Source organism: Paralichthys olivaceus, chromosome 24 (assembly GCF_024713975.1).
Source record: "Paralichthys olivaceus isolate ysfri-2021 chromosome 24, ASM2471397v2, whole genome shotgun sequence".
Classification (NCBI taxonomy): domain Eukaryota; kingdom Metazoa; phylum Chordata; class Actinopteri; order Pleuronectiformes; family Paralichthyidae; genus Paralichthys; species Paralichthys olivaceus.
Window position 1 is genome coordinate 248,482 of NC_091116.1, and position 26,268 is coordinate 274,749.

Below are 26,268 nucleotides of genomic sequence, written 5' to 3' on the forward strand. Positions count from 1 at the left end.
GAATGGGGATTAGTCCTGATGTAAGTTGGGGCAGCCCGGGGGTCACCCCACCACAAAAAGCCCGGCTAACAACACCCCTGGTTTTATCAGACTAATTCCCACTCGGGTCTGGACTTAAAAACAAGAGGCCAGCGTGGCTGTAAATCACATCAGATAAAGCTGTTTCCAGGGACGTCATGTGTTTAAACTGAAGGTATTTAACAAATAAAAGTTTGGACTTATATTTGAGGGGGTCAATCTTCAGAACATACAAATATAATACAAACACACAAACATGAAGACTTTGAAATGCGATATTTTAAAGTGTTAACAAGCAATTGTTTTTTCTAATTTACAGTAACCCACTTTCAACTACAATTTCATCATCTATGCATGACGATGCCAATAAAAGTGAATTTCTCTCATCATTTGACATGAATTTGCATTTCATCAGTATGTCCTCAAACTATCTGGCTAACTGGTTTTTTAAAGTGATTAAAAAACAGTTCAAGAATGACAAACTCATTTTGAATTTTCATTGGCCAATAATTGGATGTAGAGTTAATGGGAGGCTGTGAAACGTTGTGTTTCTCCGAATTCATAATAAACTTTATCATAGAAAAAGGGGAAGAGAAGTCAACATATCATCTTTCTTCACTTTATAGCATTAATTAAAAAGTATTTATAAACTATAGTTCTTTATTTAAAATCTAAAAACATTAAGAAAGAGAGGTTTTCTGTTTTTAAAGACTGATTCCATTTGTTGAATGTGATAGTTGGTGTCATTCCACTTAGCTGTCTTCACTTACAGTCTTGATACAAAACTAGAAAATCAAAGACAGTGTCAAATACACAAACTACTTCAGTCTTTCAGAGGAGCATCACTTCACTAAACTTCCAGGTATGACAAGAGTTTTTCCCTCTGATAAAATCATGTCAACTATATCCACCACCACACAATAATGAATAACAATGTGATAAATCAAATAATCGGGTTTACTATCATCCCGTCCTGGTGACAGTTGATAATCACAGCATCACTGAACCTCAGGTAAGATGATGATGAGTATTTATACTAGATAAGGAAAGAACCAGTGTTTATAATCATTGGTTGGTCCTCTTCACAGCCAGGTATAACCCTACTTCAAGCCTGGTATATAGCTTGGTACACCTAGGTACAGCCTGATATGTACCATAGTACAGCATGATACAGCCCTGTTACTACCCTGGTACACACAGCCGGGTACAGCCTGATATACCCTGGTAAATCCTGGTACACACTGGTAAGGCCAGGTACATCCTGATATATACCCTGGTGCAGCCTGATACATATACACCGTAGTACACCCTGGTTACCCTCGTACAGCCAGGAATATACTCATGTCCCTGGATGCTGTGAGCTGAACCACCCTCAGCCTTCCTGCAGGTTTCCATCCTCTCCTCATGTTCTGCCTGGCACATGCTTGGACACTGCTGCTCTGGCACTTCCCACTCCATAACCCCCTGGTGCACCCCCACACGTCCCATCCCGCGTGCTCCCGGTGTCCTGAACGTGGCTAATCGTCGTCAGTTTATCACGCCTCCGCATACTTCCCTCCCTCTCCTCCTATAAAAACCCTCACCTCCGTCGTTGGACCCGGTTCTGTCATGGGAGATTACGGGGGACCGATTGCACAACACTGAATGTGGCGCGAAGAGATTAGCCGGGGACGCCATAGAAAATAGCAACGGGGCCAACGGATTCCTCGCGAGGGGGCCTTATCATGCAATTACACGTTGACACGTTTTAACCATTTTTCAGCCTCTTAATCCGAGGGCCCCCCTCCTCCCCTTCCCTCCCCCTTGTCTTTCCAAAAGCAGACCTATTGGTGCTGAGGGAGCTGCTCTCCGTCTGACTCCCTCCATCACTCTGCTGCTCTGTGAAAACTCTGCCTCTTCTCCTCTTTTCTCTCCTTATCCGCCACATTTCAATAACATTTTAAAAAAAAAATGTACATAGTTGTCGGTCGCTCTATTACAAAAACTTTGAAAGCTAAGTTAGAGAAATAAAAATGTTTAAAGTTTACTCATTGAGTGGAGTATGAGGAAAAAACTATCTTAACAGCTTTAATAATAAAGGCTAAAAAAAAACTAAATACAAAAGTAGGAAAGAATAGAGTGATCGAAGGAGGAAAGTCTTGCATTCATTTGATAAAAAGAAAAATCATGTGATACCTCCCTGTGATTGTTGCCTTTAGATCATGTGTATTTTACTACAAAATTAGAATGTAAAACACAACCTTAGATCGACGAGTAAATGACAATTGTGCATTAAACCTATTGTGTGATAACTTAAAACCTAAAAAAACAACTATAAATCTATTTCTGGTGGAAATAACTGAATCATTTTAGTATCTCTATTCTTCTTGGTCTAGAAGTTACAATACTAAAATAAACATTGCAATTAAAGCGAAAGGGCAATTTTACAATAAAGTTAGTAAAAAATAAATATATATATATATATATATATGTATATATCTCCTTACATCACCCACTAACTGCTATGAAAGAATAAAACGAACCAGGCAAATGACAGAGCAGTATTTAGCAGAATGAATGATTTTTACTGAGGCTGATTTTCTGATGGAACCAGATAAACATCAGATCATCACTTCTAAATCTGCTTCAGTTGCAGCAGATGTAAAAACTTCAATGAACTTTCTTTAGTGAATCTCCATGTAAAAGCTGCCTTCTGCTTTTAAACCCGCTCACCAGGAATCAAACAAGCTGCATGGTGCGTTTCAATTAGAGTCTTTCATGACAATCAATTAGGGAGCACCCCCTGGATCTCCCCAGGGGCCTATAATCATCACACACCGTCTGCTCACGCGGGTGCTGGGGAGCCCCACCCACCAGTAGCAGGGACGCTTCAGTGCAAAATACAGAGCCACTGGGAGCCATGAAGAGCGATTCTGGTTTATTTCAAGGCTTTAAACTCAAAATTATTAAATAATTAGAATTAAATACATTTTCCCTCCATTTATATTATTTATTCTACATTCCAAGATATTCATTTGATTTCATTTGTTTCACATTTGGTAAATAAATGTCTCTAGGTTTTCATCCAAAACAAAACTCAAACAGTATGGCCTGCACTGGCGGGAGGTATATTTACCCAAGTACAATACTTAAGTGCAATTTTGAGGTACTTTTACTTGAGTATTACCACAACTTTACACACTCCATTTTTCTCTACGACATTTGTCTGACAGCTGAGAACACATCTCACATAAGCTGCTTTAAGACATGCACTGAGGGCTGTATGTGGAAACCAGTTTTTTTTAAATATATTGATTCCTAGAACTTTTTGGGCATAATTCTGTAACTATAAAGTTTTTAATTGAAGGCAACAATAACCAATCTAGCACAATGCAGAGTTCCAGTCTAAATTCTGTTTCTAATGGTCCACCATAGTAAAAAAAAAGACTCCTTAAAGGTTAATTTATTCTTTTTACAATAAAAATGTCCAGATATTGATCAATATAAAGATATTGAACATTGACACAAAATACGGACAATTAACTATTTCATGTCACAATTGTAGTGGCTAGTGCATTACAAGGAAGAAAAAACTTCAGCCTAGACAGAGAAAAGCTACAGAGTTTCTTCTTTTACATGAATTATAAATCCAGGAGGAAAAATTGAGGTCTATTACGTCAAAAACCATTGGTCCATTTCCAGGAGGGCACAGGCACTTCAGCGAAGAAAGGAAACACTAACATGATTGTAACGCCTCTGAGCTGGCAGGAGACCTTTTAACTCCAGTGATTACCTGGGCCTGAGCTACAATGATCAACTCTCTCCCTTTCACCGCCGCCGAGCCCGACTTTTTTTCAGTTAATAGGTTGAAACTCAGGAAAACAATTGAAAATCTGGTGCCTTTGAATCCTGTTTGAATAAAATGTGAGTTCTATGTTTCTCTGACATCAACATTCACCCTGATCAGATCAGTGTAACATTGTGTACACAAGCTACCTCTACTTTTGCTTCAGTACTACACATGCATCATTAGAGATATTTCATACATCAGTGACGACAAACACCATTTACCAGGAGGCTTCAGGACCTTCAGAGAGGAAACAAAGAAGAGGAGGGAATGGATATCTATAGGGAACTGCAATCTGACATGGGTCCAATTAAAAAGTTGGATCTAGCTGATTTAAAAGTGCCAAAACATGAAAAATCCTCTTCTGTGGTGCTGAACTCAACACAAGCTCACCAATAACTGCTGTATTCAGAGCAAGATTTCTAGTCCTGATGAACTGTGACCTTAACCGTGATAAACAGTCAGGCAACAGCTACTTGAGGACACTTAAACCACAGAGCTACAAGCTCAGCTACAACACGCGTACATATCATTCTATTGATGGACACCAGGTTCAACTTACAGCAGCTGCCTTTCATGGTTGTTAGCTCTGACGAGCAGCTCTCCTGTCCCAGCTACTCACATACTTATTTCACCCTCTGTCCTGCCTATGATGTCACACCACCTCGCCACCGAAAGTTATTTATTGTGCAACTTGGATGTTTGACCTTCGACCGTCACTGTGCATGAACATGTATGTGCAGATATTAAATGTGTGCTCATGTGTGGAAGTGATTGTGCTGCCTCTTTACAGGAAGTTCATTTGCACATTATAATTTGTTGACCCATGGAAGCCAAGGCAAGGCAAAGGGCAGGGAGCCATTAATCACACTACTTAGTCTGTCGGTCAGTGAGGTATGTGGGTGTTATGAAGAGAAAGCGGCAGACTGAGTTAATAGCTCTACATTTCTTTGAAACTTCATTACATCATCATGTCACAATGGAAAATTGAAAAACAGTAGTTATATATTGATTTAGATAAGTCCCTTTCCTCTTGCCTACACTTTTTCTTATGACTTGAGGAGCGAATGACTCAATTTATAAAATCAAATGTGATTTGAGCTGCGTCGGCATGCTTCACTTTTGAGTGATTCAGTCAAATCTAAATGACCTGATCGAATCCATCTTGTAATTATACCCCCACCACATATTTCATTTTGCAGACCTTCCAGGATAATCCCAGTTTATAGTTTGTGCCATAAGCGATGTGCTGTAATGTCCTCGCCAAAGAAACTGATTTAACATGGCCACATGACGACACGAGCAGTCAGAAGAGGAGACGTGGAAACAAGCCAACTGTTAATTCTGATTATCTAAGATGCTTTAATTGGATGTAAAACTTAAATTAAGAGAACCAGAAATGAAATAATCCCTCATCCCACAGGAAAACTGTGCACAACAAATGTTAAGTATGGTCGGTCAAAGCTGAACCAGAATGCAATACACTGATGGATGCTTCGGACAATTTAGGAAAAACTGGAGGTTTCATTAAAACGTGTCTGACTAACTGTTCAGCAGTAAAATGTACAATATGCAACTTTGGCTGCAAGGTGTGTAAACCAAAACAGTAAGAAATTATCTAGTGTGATGTATCTCAGATACAAATCATATCCACGAAGGTAATGTGACACAGGAAACAGCGATGAATAATCGTGATCTATTACCAATACAAACAGATAACAGGATAACTGGCCAGCAGCAAGTTCTTCCTCCATCATATGTAGTTTGCCCCTGAACTTATAACAGTAACAGGCAAAGCCCCATGGGTAAAGTGGATATGGCCAGTTTAAAAGGCAGCCAAAAAGAAACCTCCTGTTACTTTGAATAAATTGTTTTTTTTTCTGAGTTTGACGCATTTTCAATAAAGTAAGTCAAGTAAATACATTCCAGGTTTAGTCGTTGTTAAACATTTTAACAAACTATGTACTATGATATTATTACACCTTAAAATGATGGCAAAAAGTATAAAAATAAGTTGTAAAAATATGGATTTAGCCTTCCAAACTAATAAATATCACTTTAGGAAATAAGCATGCTTTTAAAACCTGCTTTACTACAGCTTCTTATTTTGCACGTTGGTGACTCCAGTGAGAGCTACTTGCTCAAAACTTTAGTTATTTGCTACCTCATAGATTTAGTTAACTGCATTGCGTGCAAAAAGACAGAGAAAGAAATAAACATGTCAGATCAATGTTTTCCTTCAATCGAAGCTCTCTATCACTGCTGTTAAAGATGCAATAATTTTCCTTAGTGACCATCCTGACTACAGCCTTGTGTAGTACCGTGTCTGTATATGTGTGTGTGTGTGTGTAATCGTGCACACACATTTGGCTAAAACTATATGCTAATCTCCGGTGTGGAGTGGAGGGATTTGCTGTATAAAGGAGAGAGAGAGGAGCATGCTTGTTAGTGATAGCCTGGCTGAAGATTCCTACACACACCCACCTCCTTGATCCACTTATATAGGCCTTCTAGTGTGTGTGTGTGTGTGTGTGTGTGTGTGTGTGTGTGTGTGTGTGTGTGTGTGTGTGTGTGTGTGTGCACATGATCTAAGCAGATCTGTCAGAATATATGGTTTCATATACACGGTTTAATGCTTTTACTGTTTTTGTCATTTGCGGATGCTGCAAATTGACTACTGATGCCCCTGTGCTTAGTGTGTGTGTCAGTGTGTGTACACAGGAGGATGATCAGTGTTGGCAGCCAGTAGTTGTGGACTCAGATTAAACATGGAGAGGGATTCAGTCTGAGGGTATTTACAGTTTCTCATTATAGCCTCAGAATCTGCGTACACACACACATACACACACAAACACACACTAATCTAATCACCTATACAGCTTAATCTGTTTACTGTGATTAGACCAAATTTGAATGTAACATATTTTGTTGTTTTTTTAACCTGATTTCTTTGCTTACAGTTGAATGTGCATAACATTAAAATATGAAGTCAAAAACAGAACGCCAATAGGTAGAAATACGTATCTCTGTCCTGCCCAGTGCATGATGGGATATCCTGCTGTCCCCCATGGTGCTGAAGTAGTGAAAAGTGAATAGAGGGAATGAATGACTCAGTAAAACACATACCTCTTTTACTACTATTGCATCAATAAAAATATAGATGTTTGTAAATAAGTATTACCACAGCTGGATTACACAAAAACTACAGAACACATTTCCACAAAACGTGGTAGAAGGATGGGACATTTAGGGAACTGATGTCTATGTGTGCAATTTGGTGCAGCTTGATTGAATTTATGGACACTGTTGGGCCTTGGTCGAAGGTATGTGATATACTAAGTTCTAGTTAATATATATAATATAAAGTATATATGGCTGATATTCTCCCTTAATAACAGGCTCATGTGTCCTGTCAAGTTATGTCACAGCATTCAGTCTCTATAGTCTTTATATTAAGATACTAAAAGTGATGGACAAAGCTATGGAAATAAATCCCAAATTGTGATTAACCAGAGTTATCCTATGAAGCAGGATTATTTTTGAGGGGTCAACAGAGCAAGCAGTAAACACAAACACACTGATTTCTTATCATACTTATAACTTAATAAAGTTATTATTTCTTAACATACTGCTAAAAAGATGGCGACATGTCTCCACTTATACTCCCACTATCAAGAAATGAAGCCAAAATATAAATACGAGCACCGCCATCTCCAAATTTGGAGACAAAGTCTGCACAATTTAACAAGGAAGACAGAAACCTTCTGAGCCACTGAGCAGAAGCAGGAGATTAAATGCAGCCTCGTGTCAAACATCGTCAGAAGGAAAGTTTACACAGTGCAGCAGTTGTTTGGACAAACTTTTTCTTGTTTTTTAAGTAGACAACTTGGTCAGAGAGTAGAGAAAGAGAAGGAAGGAGCGATGGCGAAGGATGTGGAAGGATGAAAAAGAGAGGGAGGGAAAAGAGGCGCTGAAACACAACGGGAGCACCCATCCTTTAACCGGTGGGGAGTTATCGCCCGACGACAGAGCCTTTCCAAACGCTTAAAAAAGCACATTTGAAGATGTATTAGTGCATCCACTTGCTGCCAATAGGGGGCTGCTCGTTGGGCTTGGTGCATGACTGTGTGCATGTGTGTGTGAGCATGTGTGTGTGTGTTTGTGTGTGTGTGTGTGTGTGTGTGTGTGTGTGCACATATACGCTTTTTTCTTTTTTGTAGTTCCCACCAAATTCCCTTAGCGAGCGTTGCTAAGGTGCTTTAGGGATGGGATTAGCTGGAGGCTCATCACACATTCCATAACAGAAAAAAGAAGTGTGAAGAGATAGAGGAAGAATTAAAAAGGAAGAAAGCATGGAAGGGACGAGTGACCAAAAACAAATGGAGGGAATGAAGGAAAAAGAAAAGCAGGAGTGAGGGAGAAGCAGTAAAAAAATAAATGAAGGAAAGAGTGGAAAAAAGAAAAAGTTAAGGGAGGAAGAAAGGGAAGATGAGAATTAAATGAAGGAAACAAGAGAAACTAAAGAAGAATCTGAAAGAGGGCAAAAAGGTAAACGAAATAAATAGAAAATTGGAAATTAGGAGGAAAAGATGGGACAGGTCCACAAAGAAGGAAAGAAGACAAAAGGAAAAAAATATACAATGAGAAAAAGGAAAAAAGAAGGGATGAGAGAGAAAGCAAAGTGGTGATGAAAGAGAGAAGAGACAAAGTGTAAAATGACACAAGAAAGTGAAGAGAAAAGTTATGATGAACAATGTGAGGGGACAGATGTCGAGATTGGAGAAAAGACGATGGATGAAGGGAGGAAAAAGGAGAAGAGAGGAAAGAGTGGGAAGAGGAGGCGAGTACAGGAGGGATCTTGCTGACTGTTGCGTCAGCCTGTTAACCGAGGGCAATATGATGAGAATAAGCTGCATAATGAAGCGTGGAGGCAGCTGTAGAAATGTGTCCTGGAAGCCACCTTGTCTCCTCGGCTGTGATGTTTGAAAATCCATCGGGGCAGCAGTCTGGCAGGTTTGGCATCCCGGTTCACACTGGAGATTAAAACACATGCAGGCAAACTGCTAATCTTCAAGATCCCGGGTTATTTTTGGTGCGAATGTTTTCTGCACTCCAGTTCCCAGGGATCATCCGTCAATCAAAGGGCGTGGGCGCCGCTCCGACGTCATGCTGCTGGATGTTCTGCTCACGAAGCTCAGGGAAAAACGATGACAACCATCAGCCGTACGTTTGTCTGAAAGTTCAAGACGTGTCATGGCTTTACGAGTCATGAGGAGGACACGGTGATATTGGTTTGTTCCCCAACATGGTGATTGGATGGGAGGATATAAGAGAGGAAAGAACCGAAAGATGGAGGAAGGAAGATTGAAAGATGTCATAAATATGAAAGTCTATTAGTAATTGTGTGCATTGCTCAAAAACAAAATCCATGATAACAATTCTTTCAAGAAAAGATGCAACACCTTCATATTACCTGTTGCCTAATGCACTTGTAACAACTAATACGACTACGATGAGCACCTGTCAAAAGCAGCAATCATCACAGTCAAAATCATTGAAATTCTAAAGCCACTTTTCATCCACTGCCCAACGAGTCAAAATTAAACTGACGTCAGTTTTACCAACACATTTTTACCCCGAGTGAAAAATATTTTCAAAATCTGTTTGGGCTTTTTCACCTCAAGATAAATCTGACCAACGAGAAAAGAGTTGCATCAATATACTCGTAGAAACTGACAGGCTGATCCTGTTGCTTTATTTCTCCGATAACACTCTATCTTTTGAATTGACTTAACCAGCCATTGTCCATACATTTCATGTGTGTGCCTTTGAAACAGGGGGATCAGGCTAATACCTGCTGCATAGGTGTGGTCTGTTAGATCTCCTGTTACCTAGCCCTCCACTGTAACCTGAGTCTCCCGTTTGGACAAATTGGCACAGTGAACCGAGCCGACTGCCAGATTTCCCTCTGTTTACCTTCATCTCGCCCTTTTAATATTTACCCATCACTCACTTTATCTCTCCATCTCTCATATTATGATACATATGGAGGTAAATTCACTAAAACTATTCTTATCAATTTAGAAACAATGACATAAAGATGATTTCTAAATATTTTGCAGAATTATTTGGCTCCAGATTTGAATAAAAAGTAAATTTTCTCTAACTTTCATAGCCGTTCTTTCATGTCTGCCCTTTCTTCCACACTACCTCTCTCTGTCCCTCCCTCCCTCCATCCGTCCGTCCGTTTAGGGTTTCCATGATCTCATTATGTTCCTATGAAAAGGGACAGGTAATGCAATCTGGTATGGCGTTGCATGACTTGTGTGTATGTGCGCGTGCATGTGTGTGTTGATTACCTGAACAACAGTCAACAGAGTCTCCATTTCACCCACTTATCTCGTCTCGAAATAATCATCTAATCAGGCGTGCACAAATGCACGTGGGGACGCACGCACACACACACACACACACACACACACACACACACACACACACACACACAAGTATGATATAAAGTCGTGTAAGCATTGCCTCTTTAAAAACAGTGAAGACCCACACACACTAAAAACACTTACTTATTCCATTGAGACCATAACCACTTGATAACTAACTCAAACTATTAAATGATAATGTTCACTGATCTTCTAACATTAGAATTAGTGCACATACCTCTGCCAAGGCCAAACAGTCAAATTCAAATTTACTACATACAGATTTTTATTTTTGAATCTGCACACACTTTTTCAAGATCCATGAATTACTCCCTGAGACATAAACTTAAATGTGGAAACGGTGCTATCTGCACACTAATATTACCATAGACTAGAGCGTAGCTGGTCCGTATTTTGGAGTCTGATGACAATAATGATCATTGGGTAGGAGTAAACATTTTATTAATTCTGATATATATATACTCTGAAAAGAAAGGTTTTCACTTCAAACTCAACGCACTTCAATTTTTCTTTAGTTTGATAAAGAAGCTTAACTTGATATTACAGTTTAACCATTAACAAGAAAATATGTCAAATATACACTTTTGTGTATCAGCAAACATAAATGCAGACATCGATATGTCTATGAAAGGCTGATGTTATCTGGCAACTGATGGTGGTCAGATAAAGTCTTCTTCCTAATTCTACATGAAAGAGTAGTTCTGCATGTACAAGAACAACAGCAGCAGCTTGTATGTGCAAATTTATACATCACACCCAAGAGACAAACCCATCTAATTCAGGTTTCTGTGCTAAAGTATTCAAAAGCCTAAAACTATACAGCTATGGTAATCCTTGAAGAGGAAGATGTCAATGAGTCATTGCCCGTACAGCTTGAACATAGTATGTGACAACAAATGTCCTCTTCCTTTTATTATGCATTATTGAGTGTTTGTGTATTAGAGAAAATGGGTAATTTTACCCATTTAAAATTTAACCTATAACACAAAGTGTGCAAGAGAGGAAGAAATTCTGAAACCAAATGAAGGTATTTGGGCTGTGGGATCTTCATGAAAACATACTGCAAACCACCCTCTTCATTATATTCAAGGCTATAATACAGCAAGCGTTTCATCTAATTTCATTTCAAACATGTGTTTGTGTCTCTGGTATATTATAAAATCACATATTGAACTGCAGCACACACGCGACAGCAAGAGAACAGAAAAATAGATCAATCGCAATGGGATCAATGAGTGAGAAGCAATAAAAAGAAAAAAAGAGAGGAGGAGGCCGATCGACTAGCTTTGACCTCTCAACACTCACAAAGCCCCCCTCCCTCAAAAAAAAAAAAAAAAAGCCTTAGAGTCTCCCCCCCCACCACCACCACCACCGTGCCCTCTCAGACACCCACACCACATGGTTGGACAACCGATAAGTTGGACCTGGGGACTAAAAGCCCCCGCAGGGGGAGCAACAATAGGACTCCTGCAGCCAAGGAAAGAAAAGTGCTCTCTCTCTAGCACGCGCACACACACACACACACACACACACACTTTTCCCCTCACTTACACTCTCACTCTCCTTCGCAGGGGAGACATTATGGAAGTCATTATTCTGGCCTTCAAAGTTGCCACAGAAACTTCACGGCTTTGACCGTGTATGCGTTTATGAGTGTGTCTGTGCAAGTGGTTGTGCATGTGTGTGTGTATGGACATTAAACCCTGCGGGACGTCTTCCAGCCCCACAGAGTATAAAATAAGGACAATTAAGAGTCATTTTCCCTCACAGAGTCCCAACTATTTTCCCACTGAGGAGCGATAGGCACTTTCATATGCACATTCACGTGCATCTGAAGTGAGATTGAATAATAGGTGCATTTCAACATGGATATCAGAACTGTATGTATACAAAAATGATTGAACAATATCTGAAAATATCCCAGATATTGATTCTGCCATCTTGCAATTTTTACGTTATTTGGAGCCGCGGGATGGAGCCACGGTTTCCAGCTCCAACCAAGAACACATGCTTGACCAATTGCAAGTCAGTCTCAGCTGTATCAATCCAATTTCATAGCATCGAACAACAAATGTAAACCAAACCAAAGATCCTTCTACGGTCTTGAGGTGGAAGGAAAAATTTGTGTCTTTGCCTATTGTGGAAGACGGTGGAAGTTATAACAGACGTCATGTAGAGAACCACCAATGCAGCTGCTTTCCCATCCTGTGCTGTTACAGTGCAGTTCAAGCTTGATGCTGTCATTGCACAAGCATGTGAAGCTCATCCAGGTCAGGTTATCTTTGTGCAGACAGCAGCTCTATGTAAAGCTTTTCCTCCTTCGCCAAAATCCCTGTTTAATTTCCAGTATAAAGCCCAGTCAGTGCAAAAAGGCAGCGTTACCCATCAATCATTTCCCAATACACGGAATTTGATGTGGAAATCATGGTGCCATAATCCAAGATGAGCAGTTAGACCGATTCAGATGTCATGAAGGATGATGTACTGACCCCTTACAGGACTGGATTTGCCGTGATAAATTTCCGGGCCTCACCAATTACAGGCAGCTAATCTAAATGTTACAGCCAGGTGAGGTTGGCATATGGCTGCCTCACCACACTGCACAGAGCGGCAGGGAATCTGTTTTATGTTTGCCAGTCAGGCAGACAGATCCACATGCTGCTGTGTCTGAGAGAATGACGTATGATGATTGTTTGGGGTTTTTTTCATTTTAAGTGCGCGAATGCTGCAAGAGCTAATTCACGAGGATGCATAATAGACGATGGACTAAGTGACTAAGTAAAGCCAAAGCATCACGATCGCCATCTGGTGGCAGGCTGCAGGATAGTGCATAAACCCCCCCCCTTCTCCATGTTAACAGATGGGATATGGACCAAACGAAATCTACCAAGTACAGGTCAAGAAAAAAAATTCTCAAAGAGAGTTCCAATCTTTAACGGTTTGTTCTCATGCTAATTTTTCTATTAAGTTTGGTTAAAATTAGATATTTGATGCTATAAAAACAGGTGAAACATCACGATTGACAGCTGAGACTGACTGGTCGAGCATCTGCATTAGCGGGATCCTGCTACCATGGGCCCCATTCTCCGATCACCACTGCACAGACTTGGATTGATGTCTGGATGGTAGGAGGAAGTAGAAACATATCATTCATCTTTATATGCGTCTATGGAATGCTTCGTTTGCAACAAAACATTCATTTTTCAGTTTCTGATGGAGTTGATTTAAAATTTGGTGCATTTTTCACATCTTCTACATTTTTGTCTTTTTTAACGAGGAAACATGCTTTGTGCTTAACTTAGTGAAGAGTATGAGAAATGTCAACAATAATCAGTAGTACTGGAACACTCATCATTATTTGTCATGTTAAACTCCCTCCTGTGATCACCTCTGTCATTATTGTGATTACGAGAACCTCAGTCAGTCTCTTCATCACTGCTGTGGCCGTCCACTTCACCATCCTCACCTCGTCATCGCTTTCCTCTTTAGGCCGTTTGATTGTTCTGAACCTCTTGTATCTCTTTAGCTACTGTCTGGAGAGGGGCCTTTAGCTTTTAGGCTGAGCAGCTAATGGTAAGGGAGAAAAGGGGATAAAGAAAAAAAACAGGAGAGGGTGGAAGAAAGAGGGGAATCAGGATGGAGGCTGTAATAGGAGACACACAGCAGGAGGGCTGTTTACTGTCACTGAAGGAGGAGAAGAGAGAGATGGAGGGGTGAGGTGGAGGGAGATGGACAATGAGAGGGAAAGGGGTAAGATTAGAGGAGGATGAATAGAGGAGGGCAGTGTTCAGGGGAGAAGCAGACGGCACAGTTTCTATACAGTGACAGAGAACGTTTCTTAAGGCTTGAACCATCACATTGTACAGTGACAAAACCTGCATTTTATGTCACAGAAAGGGTTTGATTTGCAGGTGCAGTATTCTCACAATGAACAATGTTTGGAAAACTGGCACTGCACTAAGATTATAGCTAAAGCATTAAAGGATTGATTGTATGACAGATGGAATCAAAATAAGGAAAATGACAGTGACATAAATTGCACTATTAATATAAAAGTTTCTCAACATGAATGTATATCGTGCGATATTCAATTTCTAACATCAAGAGGTCATTAAAGTCCTTCTCTGGCTAGAAGTGAGCCTGATTTTGCCTTGCACATGAAATCATGATCTCTGCCTCTTCTATACAGTGAGTCATACAGCTCAAACACTGGTGTTGAATCTATACTCTTAATCAACCGATGGTAAATAAGCAGGTATCTGAATCAGAACTGTAACCGTCACATCAGTGCTTCCACTTAATATTTGCCCATCAAAGACAAATTAAATATTGTGTTGTCTGCTTTCAACCATCCAGAGAGAATTCATAAACAAAACACTACTTGATTTGTTGATGAGCACTTTTTCAGTTTTGCTTCTGGGGTGAAAAGTTTGTGTACTGATTAATGCTCTTAAGAAAATGACACACACACACACACACACACACACACACACACACACACACACACACACACACACACACACACACACACACACACACACACACACACACACACACACACACACAGGATTTCTTCCATTCACATGCTGACACTAATGTATGCTGCTGCTTTGAAGATAGCTGAGCAGAAGTGTAGGAGTGAGGAAGGAGAGACAGAAAAGAATGAAAAGGGGAATTGTTGAGGGTCTTACAGAGCTTTCTAGCAATCAATAACAAAAAAGTCTTCCTCGAGGAAGTTGTCACTGAAATGTTTTACTGAAGCTTCTCATGTTCGAGACATCTGAAATACAACATTCAGCTGTTTACATTTCCAATTTGTTTAGGTTAAGGTTAAAAGTCTCTCTTTTTGAAGCAGTAATTTAAGTAGTCTTCAAAGATTGAGTAAATAACCCCACAGCTCTGATGCAACTTGACTTTCCTTAGTAACAAATAGCTGAAATCGTGCAGAATAAATGAAAAAAGATGACAAAATCCCTCCCAACACAAGGTTAAAAAAAACAAAAAGACATGCCAAAGCCAAATCACAGGCGTACTGGCATACTGGCGTTGCATTCTTTCAAGTTGTAAAGTAAATATCAAGAAATTTTGGCCTTCAAAACTATAAAGCATAAAAGTCTTTTATATTAAGAGAATCTTTGAGAGTTTGTAGATTTTCAGAATAATAATTAAAAAATGCATTAAAAAAAAAAAGGAGGAGAAGACCTTGGAATGACAGATGTATTTTTTCCAAAAGTAAAACATATTGAAAAGTGAGTTTCATGTTCAAGCTTGTCTGGACTTTGATTTGAAGAGCTCTTTACAACTCGTGTGTGCACACCTGATTTACTACATACACAACTAAATAAGCCATCCCTCCACAAAATTACATGGCAATTGGTTCAGTCATCCTGGTAAATAGCAAAAAAACAATTAAAGAAGACAAACGCAGATGAAAACATAACATCCTTGGCTCAAATAAAAAAAAAAAATATGAACCAATCCTTTCCAGGAAAGTCTGCACAAGATGTTTAAGGCTGACATTATAAATAAATACTAAACATTCTGCTCCGTGTACAGTTTCTCAAACTACAGCTGACATTAGTGATCACGTTCTTTATAGTAATTAAACTGCTGATTGTTTTCTTGATTTTATTCAGTCTTTGCTCTATTATGTCTCTCAAAGCCAGAGGTTAGATCTTCTGACTTCTTAATATAGTGTACTCTACCAAAATTTATATTCAATGATGGGAAAATAGAAAAGCAGCATTTCAGGACGCTTTAAGGACCCTTGGAAAAAAAGAGGTTTTCCTGTACTTGTCATCTATAAATTAAGTCAACTCCCAACAAGAAAGTGAATTAACATCATTCCCCAAATGTTCAAATATTCATGTAAACTTGCAGGTTAAAGGCGTTTCACTTAAGATGCTCCGAAAGAGAATAACTGTACCGTAGGTGAAAGTGTGCTTCCGATTCATTCATTGCAACACTATTAAAAAATAACCACACTCTTAACCTCTAGGACTGATTGTTATCTGATAACAACGCCCTGGACTGTATCCAGGCTTCACTTGTCCACACAAACACACCCACTCGAGCTCTCGCCTGTCGAGCTCCTCCAGCATTCTTTACCTGCCGCTGGGACCCGCTCCAACTACTGTCAGTTATCCGTAAGTCAATCCCACAAGTGATTGACAAGCCAGCAGAGCCAGGGATCAAGTTCAGTCTCTTGGGGGGGTGTGTGTGTGTGTGTGTGTGTGTGTGTGTGTGTGCATGTGTGCGTGTGAGAGTGTGTGTGGAGTCAACCAGCGACACTACTAAGCTCTGACTTCAAGCAGCTCAGGTTGACTAGGAGTCGATGGGCTGATAAAGTGCGTGTGCGTGTGTGTGCGTGTGCGTGCGTGCGTGTGCGTGCGTGCGTGCGTGCGTGTGTGTGTGTGTGTGTGTGTGTGTGTGTGTTATAGACCTTATTGTCTGAAGACGGAGACCATGGGAACACATGGACACCGCTAATCCTTTAACTACCATTCAAAGAAATCACCACATACACACACAGGCTTATGCAGCTGACCGTATTAGGACTTTGCATTAACTTCCATTTATTGTGGACCGGCTAACAAAACCCTATCCCTCACCTTAACCGTGACCAATTTACTTCCAACCTGAACCCAATCAAAATTCACATCTAACCTTAAACAGAACCTCAGAAATTAGGTTTAGCCTCATTAAGGAACCCGTACTTAGAATTTCATGCAACTTGCCAGACATTTTAAGGTATGCTTGGAAAAAAAAAACAATAATTGTGATGGTGCCAGAAACAACACCATGTCAAGCTGAAGAAAGGATGGTTGTTAACGTCATCTTAACTGGCTGAGTGACAGAGAAGCTGACTGAATACCAAATCAAAGAGGCAACTTTCAACTCTTATCAGGTGACTGCTGGGAGTGAAAGGAATGAGACAGATTATGTAGTCTGTTTTGAACTTTAGAGTCAATTTAGTTTCCTACAGAGAAGAAGTGGCATAAAGAAAATAAGTGCCCACTTCTGCTTGACAAAAGAGAAACAAAACTTTTACTTCTAAGTCCCTTTATTTTCACTTTCATTTGAAAGAGGTGAAAGAAAGTCTGCAGCAGTCACTCAGTCAGCTTATTTCAGGAGATTCATACAATGTAATTGAAGCAAGGTAGTGAGGTCTGCAAATAAACACTTGACCAATTGTGATTATGTCTCAGCTGTCAAACATGATGTTTCACCCTGTTTGTATGGATCAAATACAGAAAAGGAAACACACCTTTGACAAGTACTTGGACATTAAGTTTGGTTCACGACTCATCAACTAACAGAGGTGGTGAAATTTATGACCTACCCTGCAGCCAGTCACCAGGGGGCGATCAAGATGTTATGGCCTCACTTTCTGAGGAAAAAAAGCAAATGACATTACCTTTAACATCAGAAAATTAATTGAATTATCAATTAGAGGCATAGACGAGGAATTGGGACACAGATGACATGTTTTGTTTCATAGCAATTAAGGTAATTCTAACGACATTACATGCATAGACATATTTTTACAGTGGTCAGAGAAGAAGTGCTGCGATAAAGAAATGAATGACACCAATTAGCTGCAAATATCCGCCTGTATTTATAGTGTATTCAGCTCCACAATCCTTGAAAACTCCCCTAAGGTTAGAAAACTTCAACTAATACCACAGCATTCCAGATGTGTGCTATTGTTAACAGCTCCACCTGGAGAATAGCAGCTCTCAGACACATCCAAGGTTGGAGGGAAGAAAAGAGTTGGAGAGGCAGAGAGTGGAGAAAAAGAGCGATGAGGAAGAAAGACAAGAATGAATGCAGTTTTCCAAGGCTGCTCAGATTTGAGCAATTCAGCAGTGACAGAGGTAAACATGTTCGATGATGTGTGTGTATGTGGGGGGGGTTGAATTCAGTCACTGAGGTCTGCATCTTCAAGTGAACCAGGATAAATGGAAGGACGAGGAGAAATACAAGTCCTCACTCGGAACAAATTGATCAAATATAACGCTGAGCTGCTTTAACAGTGAAACATTACCTCAGATAAGCAAGACAGACGGACAGAACAAACAATAATCCTCTTTTATCCATTTGTACGTCCTTGCTCCTTTGTGCCTTCGCTTTCTAGCACCATATGATGTTTTATTTCCTTTTCTTGGATCATTGTGAATAAAAAAGTAGTCAAGATATTTCACTGGTATTCATTCATTGGATCTGCTTCCCCTGAAAAGGGAATTCATGAAATCAATTTTAAACCAATTATAAGCTTTTGTAACATGCTTTTTTTCCCATAAAAGGTCCATGAATTATTCCCTAGAAAATCAGTGGAAATGTCAACAAAAGCTCTGTCAATGTGAAAAGTGATGAAACATTTCTGGATCCGTGTGCATGCTCAAGTTTAATGGGTCATTTCATGGCCAACCTTTACACCAGCTTCAAGCAAATCAGCTCAGTCCTGCTGATAAACACACAAATAACAGATAATTCATAACCTCCTGGGCAGAGGTAACAATCTGCAGAGACGAGAACATGGAGTCAGTGTGGAATCAGATAAAGAGACACACGAGGCAAGTTCTCAAAGATGCTGGGAGAGACATAACTGACAAGTACGATAAAAACCAGACAACATGAACACAACACTCCAGGAAACTGATTTTTCACCATCATGTGATATAAAATATAAAAAGGTAATCGACAATTTAATAAATACACAAACAATCAACTGCAGCCGAAAACGAAAAATGATATTTGGGTCGGTTTGGACCCCACAAAAAAACAGAATGCTTGCTGGTTTGCAGGAAACTGCAGCCCGTGCTGCATTCTGGTAAACACATAGCTTTAGACCACATGTTCCAGAGCCTCCTCCAGAGCCTCCTCCAGAGCCTCCAGTAACAGTAATGATTTAGTGAGATTAAGTACAATTAATTTTTCTTAAGAAACACAAAGGTTTGATGTTTTTAGCAGGTAACTAATCTAACAATAGATGGCCATGAACATTTTGAATTTTGGACAGTAAAAGCTCTTTTTTGGGACTTTTTCAGGGCAAAAACTTCAGAACTCAGACAGAGGTCCTCTTGAATTCATTGGAATTGCTTTCTTCTCTCTCTGGTTGACCTGGCCTAATTATCCATGTAATGATATAACCCTGGGGGGTAAGGGGATCTCCCTCTGTCTCACACACACACACAAATAAACTAGGCCTCCCTTTTCCCACAGAGGACCAGAAAGCCTCCTGCTGAAAGAAATGACAGCAGGGAATGAATTTCATCCACTAATTAGCCTCGACCCCAACTTGTATTAGCAACGTGGAAACAACCCGACCATGAGAACTAAAACTGAATATCATAGAATAGAGAAGAAGACAAAGTCTGGGTCACGTGTGAATATCTCTCTATACACTTTTTCTTTATATGAAACAAATCAATCCATGAAAATACTTGGCATACATACTACAGATACACAAGTACTTTTACATTAGTGTGTACAATTCAAGTCAATATATACTTATATACACTTTTTGTCTCATATCAGATAGCTGCAGTTTCAAGTTACTTTTCATTATGATATTGTACATTAAAATATGAAATGAGACTCTAAAATAAGTGTTGTTAAAGATCAAATCAATCTTCTTGGTGGCAGATCCAGTTTGGTTTTAATTGGTTACCCGCGATTGGTCGATTGCGTGTATGGGCGGGAACTTACTACACTTAAATCAATACTATGTATCCGAGATATACATATATATGTATACACACAGTTAGTGTAATTTTTACTTTTGTAAACCACACAGACCAACAGACCAGATCAGACCAGACCAACCCACACAGATCAGACCAGACCAACCCACACAGATCAGACCAGACCAACCCACACAGATCAGACCAGACCAACCCACACAGATCAGACCAGACCAACCCACACAGATCAGACCAGACCATCCCACAGAGATCAGACCAGACCAACCCACACAGATCTATAGGAACCAGCTGGGATTGTGAAATTAAAAAAACGAACTTGATGAAGTCAATGACAATTTCTCTTTTTATTCTAAATATTTTGATCTCAACAGATATCTAGTCTAACTTATCACTGCATTTGTAATAATATAATTTGACCAACAAGAAACAATGCGACTGCGAGTTTGAAAAGCAAAAAGACTGAATCCTACAGCTCACCCATGTCAGTGTGTGTGTGTGTGTGTGTGTGTGTGTGTGTGTGTGTGTGTGTGTGTGTGTGTGTGTGAGTGAGCAAGGACAGGCGACATTTATTGACAGTGGCTGCTCCGCTCGATAAGAAGAGGCATAAAATCAATCACCTTGATTGGTAGACAACAGTGAGGGAGGAAGAGAACGCAGAGGGTGAGAGCAGAGGAAGAGCTGAATATAGAAAAAAGAGAAAATAAAAATGAGGACTTTGATATCCGGGGTGGAGGGAGGAGAGGAGCGGAGGACAATGCAGAGCAAGAACACACTGCTCGTCTGTCCACAAACACTCGAATGTACAATTCAACATCTGAATCACTACTTGTGCTGTAGGTATTGGTGAGGGGGAAAGGAAATGAGTTCATGGCAGAAAAAAAAAAAGTGAAATGTCAGCGTTCTGCCTCTGGCACTTGGACTCCATTCAGCTTTGAGAAGGGGGATTCACACTAATCTGATTAGCTTGTTCCTGCACTTGTTAGTGGAGACAGTCAGCGGTGCGATGCCGTCTATATGTGCCACATCCATTTGCTTTTCTATCAGTCCGTTTAAAACCACCGCGGCCAGACTGAGGCCAACAACTCTTTAATTAAGTAGAAGTAGATAAAGGATACAGATTTATGTTCGATGCATGAATCAAATACTATGAATTTCACAGAGACTATATTTAAAGATGGTCAATGCGCCTTCACTTTCTCCCACTGTCCAGAAATGAAATCAAGTGTTTGCAGATTACAACACTGGCAAAAAAAAAAGAATCGGTATCAGGAGGAAATGTTATAAATTAAAGCTTGAACAAGCATCAATGTAATAAGAGCTACCTAAAATGAGGGAAACCACTTTTAAATTCACAGCAAAAAAGGTCAACAATGCAAATCCCACTGATAATCGACTTACGTGCATTTCAATACATAAAAAGCTTCTAGTGAAACTAAGAACACCAAAAACTTCAAATCAGAAACACTAAAACCAGCACATGAAACTTATCATTGCATTTTTAAAATCTAGAATCTAAAACCAGACGAACAAATGGTGAAGGAACAACCAGCAAACCCAACAGGACTCAGTCTCCAGGACTGTCATGGCGTCAAACCAGCAAACAGACACGCAGCACAGGTCCAGAGCGGGACATTCAAACAAGGTGGAAACAAACCAGAGGAGCACAGAGAGACAGAAGTTGGTGTTTGACTCACATTAGAGGTCCATGTCCTCTCTGCTGCCTCTCATGGAGACAAGGAGGCCGCCATGTTTCCCCTCCGGCCACTGTGTTTGTTTGTTTGTTGACGGAAGTGCTCGCGTCCTCCTCCCTGTGACGTAAACAGTCCTATAAGACATCACTTAGCCATTAGCTCACAAACTAAGTTTAAACGGAATTTATTCACACCATCGTTACATTTGATGGATTCCACAGCTTCCTCCTCCTCCTCCTCCTCCTCCTCCTCCTCCTCCTCTTCCTCCTCCTCCTCTTCCTCCTCCGGAGTGATTCTCCTGCAATCACGATTACACCTGGCGCAACAGGTGGGGGTGCAGTACCGCGTATTGACCACACGGAGTTTTACATTGGTCTGTGGTTTGAAGCAAGAGGGGCGCTGTTTCACCTCTTTGAGAGAACCCGGTGGAAATTAATGTTTATTTGACTAAACTAATTATTCTCACCTTTTACAGCTATTATTATTATTATTATTATTATTATTATTACACTGTACTATATTTATTATTACTATTATTATACTGTACAATATTTTATTATTATTATTATTACACTGTACTTTATTTATTATTACTATTATTATACTGTACAATATTTTATTATTATTATTATTACACTGTACTTTATTTATTATTACTATTATTATACTGTACAATATTTTATTATTATTATTATTATTACACTGTACTATATTTTATTATTACTATTATTATTATACTGTACTATATTTTATTATTACTATTATTATACTGTACTATATTTTATTATTATTATTATTACACTGTACTATATTTTATTATTACTAGTATTATTATTATACCGTACTATATTTTTATTATTATTATTATTATTATTATTATAGTATTATGCTATACTATATCATACTATTATTATTGGGGTTCTTCGCCTTTATACAGAATACCGACAAGTTATCTTTTTTTTTAGAAACACCAAAAATAAAACTAATGCACTTAAACCAACAATAGATTCATCTTTTATTTACATTTTATCTATCAGACATTAACAGCAGTCAGATCAATGTCTCCCACAGTTTTATTCTATTTTTAAATATTCCTAATCCTTAAACTGTATATCTGCAGTCAATGTGCGTGTGTCTCTGAGACTGTGTGTGAATATTGTCCGTGTACACACCACATAACATCAGCAGCCCCCTCAGCATTTAAGATCCCCTCGTATTGTGTGACTGTATCGTGTCTCAGGACATTGACGAGTGAGTGACAAAGACGTGACAAGATGAGACGACAGATGGAATAAAGTTTCTGCACAATTTCCCTCGTTCAGGCGAGGTGCAGAGGCTGGAGGTGGTGGATGGGTAAAAGGATGAAGAAGGTGAGGTGGAGGAAGATGGATTTCATTTTCTGAAACAATAAAGAATTTAGAAAGAAATGTTAAAGTCTTCTCTGAGATTTTCTCTATTTGTGTTTAAACTCAGCAAAAATGTCAGTGAGCTTCCTTGTGTGTATTTGTGTGTGTGTGTGTGTGTGTGTGTGTGTTTATGTCTGTGCATCCATCCTCAAAACAACTCCCTTTAAAAGCCAGGCCATAATCGCTGACAAATAACAGCTATTTCACAGCTAATTCGTAGATTTCACGTGTGGATGCGTCCATCACCTCCCTCCATTTAATGCTGTGAATAGAGACACATGCTGACAATACAACCATGAGAAAAGACTTGCTCTGTGTGTGTATGTGTGTGTGTGTGTGTGTGTGTGTGTGAGGTCTTAGGTCTAATGATTTAATAGTTTGAGTGTCAGACCAACTGCTGGGCACAGAAGTGTGCAGCAGCAACACAAAAACACACTGTTGTTACTAAAGGTATTAATCGGAGCTGATTGTTATTTGGTAATCAAATTAACATTGATCCTCTTTAATTCTTAAGGGAGTTCACAGCTCCTCCAATGTCTTCAGCATCTTCATGTACTCGCAGCTTTATTTATGTTCCCAGAAATAAAATAAAAAAGGACTTAATACCCAGAGATTGTTACTGCTCATCTCTTACTTGTGTGTTGCTACACTCTGCTGCAGCTTTTTAGCCAACATCACTTATTATTCATTCTTGCCAAAGTTGGATGAGAAGATCCACACCACTATCTGTATCTGGAGCTTTTGCACAGAAAAAAGCCTGGAAATAAGGCGCATGAGGCTGAAACTCACAAACACATTAGTTTAATCTGGCAAATTGCTGTTGTGGTCATACAGAAGTTTATGTGTTCACCTGTTGCAGCTTCAGAAAGATGAGTTAGACTCTCAACATGATGTCAAATTCAGACAACATTTCTCTCCACTGTGTCGTTCTGTGGATCTTAGAGTATTTTCACGTGGGTGTGAACTCATTTTAATGGAGCGTTCTTTCAGTAACAAACTTGACACCTACATCTCACTGAAGCACCCCCAGTGATGCAGCCTCAGAGGCCTTGACTATGACTCAGGATTTGGGGTTAGCATGCACAGTTTCAGGTTCAACCCTGCACCTCTTGTTTAGAATCTTAACCAACTAATAAAGCATGATGGGAAATCAAAGGTAGACCTAGTTTTTAGTGGTATTGGAGTTGGATAGGTGGTCGTTCTGCTTGCCTTCTAAAAACAACTGTATGAGTCACAGCTTGGTAAAAACAGCTGCTGGCAAAAGCTCGAGGATGAGAGTGTAGACGACGCACTGCCACTTTTCAACATCTCCTTTTTTCCTCTTCCCTCGATTTCACCTCTGACAGTCGTGCTCTAGATATTTCTCCATCCTTGTCAGACATGCCAGCAGGTCCCAGCGGCTGCCAGCTGTGGAGGAGAGGAACGTGGAGATCAGCGCAGATGAGAAGTGAAAAGGATGAAGGGAATCCAATCGATCCAAAAGCTCCATCCTAATCTTGTTGACATCCACAGATGGTGCAAACGGCAGCCCTGGAGCAGCTTCGGAGAAGAATTAAATCAAGGAATCTCTTTTTTCCCCTTTAATTCCTTGTTATTTTCAACACTGATGAGAGTTTAGCATGAGAAAACACAGGTGACTTAGATGAACATGTTCTGGATTCACCTCAATCTTTTCGATCATATTTCAGATATTAAAAACTCTTCAGGTGCTGAAGATTTGTCAATTTAGGCCCCGCAAAGGTCTGACAAGTCAAAAATACTCTGCTGCATCCTTGTGGCTGGAGCAGGAAGTGCAGCTACACATAAAACAGCATATTATACAAGGTTATAATATTTCCACCTCTGGCTTTTATTCTTAAGCACATGTACAGCTGTTTGCCGTCGATAGCTACAGAAAGGTTGGCAAAAATCCACAAGTAAATCTTGATATGACTCTGTTTAAAAACTGTATACAAAAAGACCCCAAAACTGTACATCAATTAACATAACTACATTTATATCTTTATATATATATATATATTTATATATATATATTTAAACCGTATCAGTGTGTGTACAGCAGTTATAGATACTGTTTGGTTAGGAGACATACAGAACACGACACAATAATACATTGTAAAAGAGACAGGATAACATTCGGTTTGAAGGCTGTCAGTTTCAGTGGTGTTGAAAGATCTGGACAGAGAGTGATCAGTACAGTAAAGACCTTAAATCCACCATTAAATAGCTTTGAAAGATTTCTACAGAGACGTGTCAATCATCAGAAGAAGACGGTTCAGTGCAGGGATCTGAGCGGACACCACGGAAATATCTTTTGTCTTTTTGTAATACTCATTTTAAAGCTACGTGTGCGGGGTTGTTTGAATACGCTTCTACACAAAATAAGACACGCGTCAAATGCGGTCTCCAGAAATAATAAGAAGGACCAAAGCCTCGTGGGACGTGGAACACAGAGCCTACAAAAAGCTCTTGATATTCCTTTTCTGTAACAGTTTTGAGATGGGCCTGACTGAATGAAAAAGGGGCTCATGGCACTGATTCAGTTCCTCGGATGATTCTTTAAAAGACTCCAGAGTGCCTCTAAGTGCCGATACTCATACTTATTATTCTGGATTCCGGTGGGAAAACAGTTTTTAAGATATTAAATACTGGCACGGTCTGACAAAAAGCTCTCTACGATAATCTGAATGTGTCAAAGCCCAATTTACATCCACACAAACACCAGCAGGAGGAGGATCTTTGATTACATGTTTACATTCGTAATCCTGAGAACATTAAGGCTCAGTTCAACCACATTACAGAAATAAAAGTATTTTATGAACTACCGTTAGTAAGTTTGGATTTGTCTCTTTTCAGAAATATTGTTTCATTTGTAATATATATTGATGATATTGCTTTGCTGTTAATTTTTATATTTAAATTTCTGTCAAAAAACTTATGTCTGCTGAAGTGAGTGCAATACAAAAAAAAGAAATCTGCTCCGTTTTTCTCAATTAACAAGATGTTTATGTCAGAATTCTGAGAAAAGTTTAAAATGTAAATAGGATTAGGACACTGGGAGCTGCTTGTGTCTTGAAGTAAGAGTAGTTTGTCGACTTTGCACAGGCACAGGACTGTGGGACTCTTCAGACGGAAAGTATACAAGGATGATTTTGATCTCATCAA

General features: G+C 39.5%; 1 long non-coding RNA gene across 1 annotated transcript in view; it reads right to left on the bottom strand.

The window, feature by feature from the left end:
- LOC109640069 (uncharacterized) overlaps nt 1-21,820 on the bottom strand; it is an 83,994-nt gene extending 62,174 nt beyond the window's left edge. Inside the window, exons 1-2 of the long non-coding RNA XR_011240283.1 lie at nt 21,701-21,820; nt 17,642-17,689 (exon numbers count right to left, since the gene is read on the bottom strand). This is a non-coding gene — a long non-coding RNA (uncharacterized lncRNA). The remainder of the gene's footprint in view (nt 1-17,641; nt 17,690-21,700) is intronic.
- Between the last annotated feature and the right edge of the window lie 4,448 nt (nt 21,821-26,268).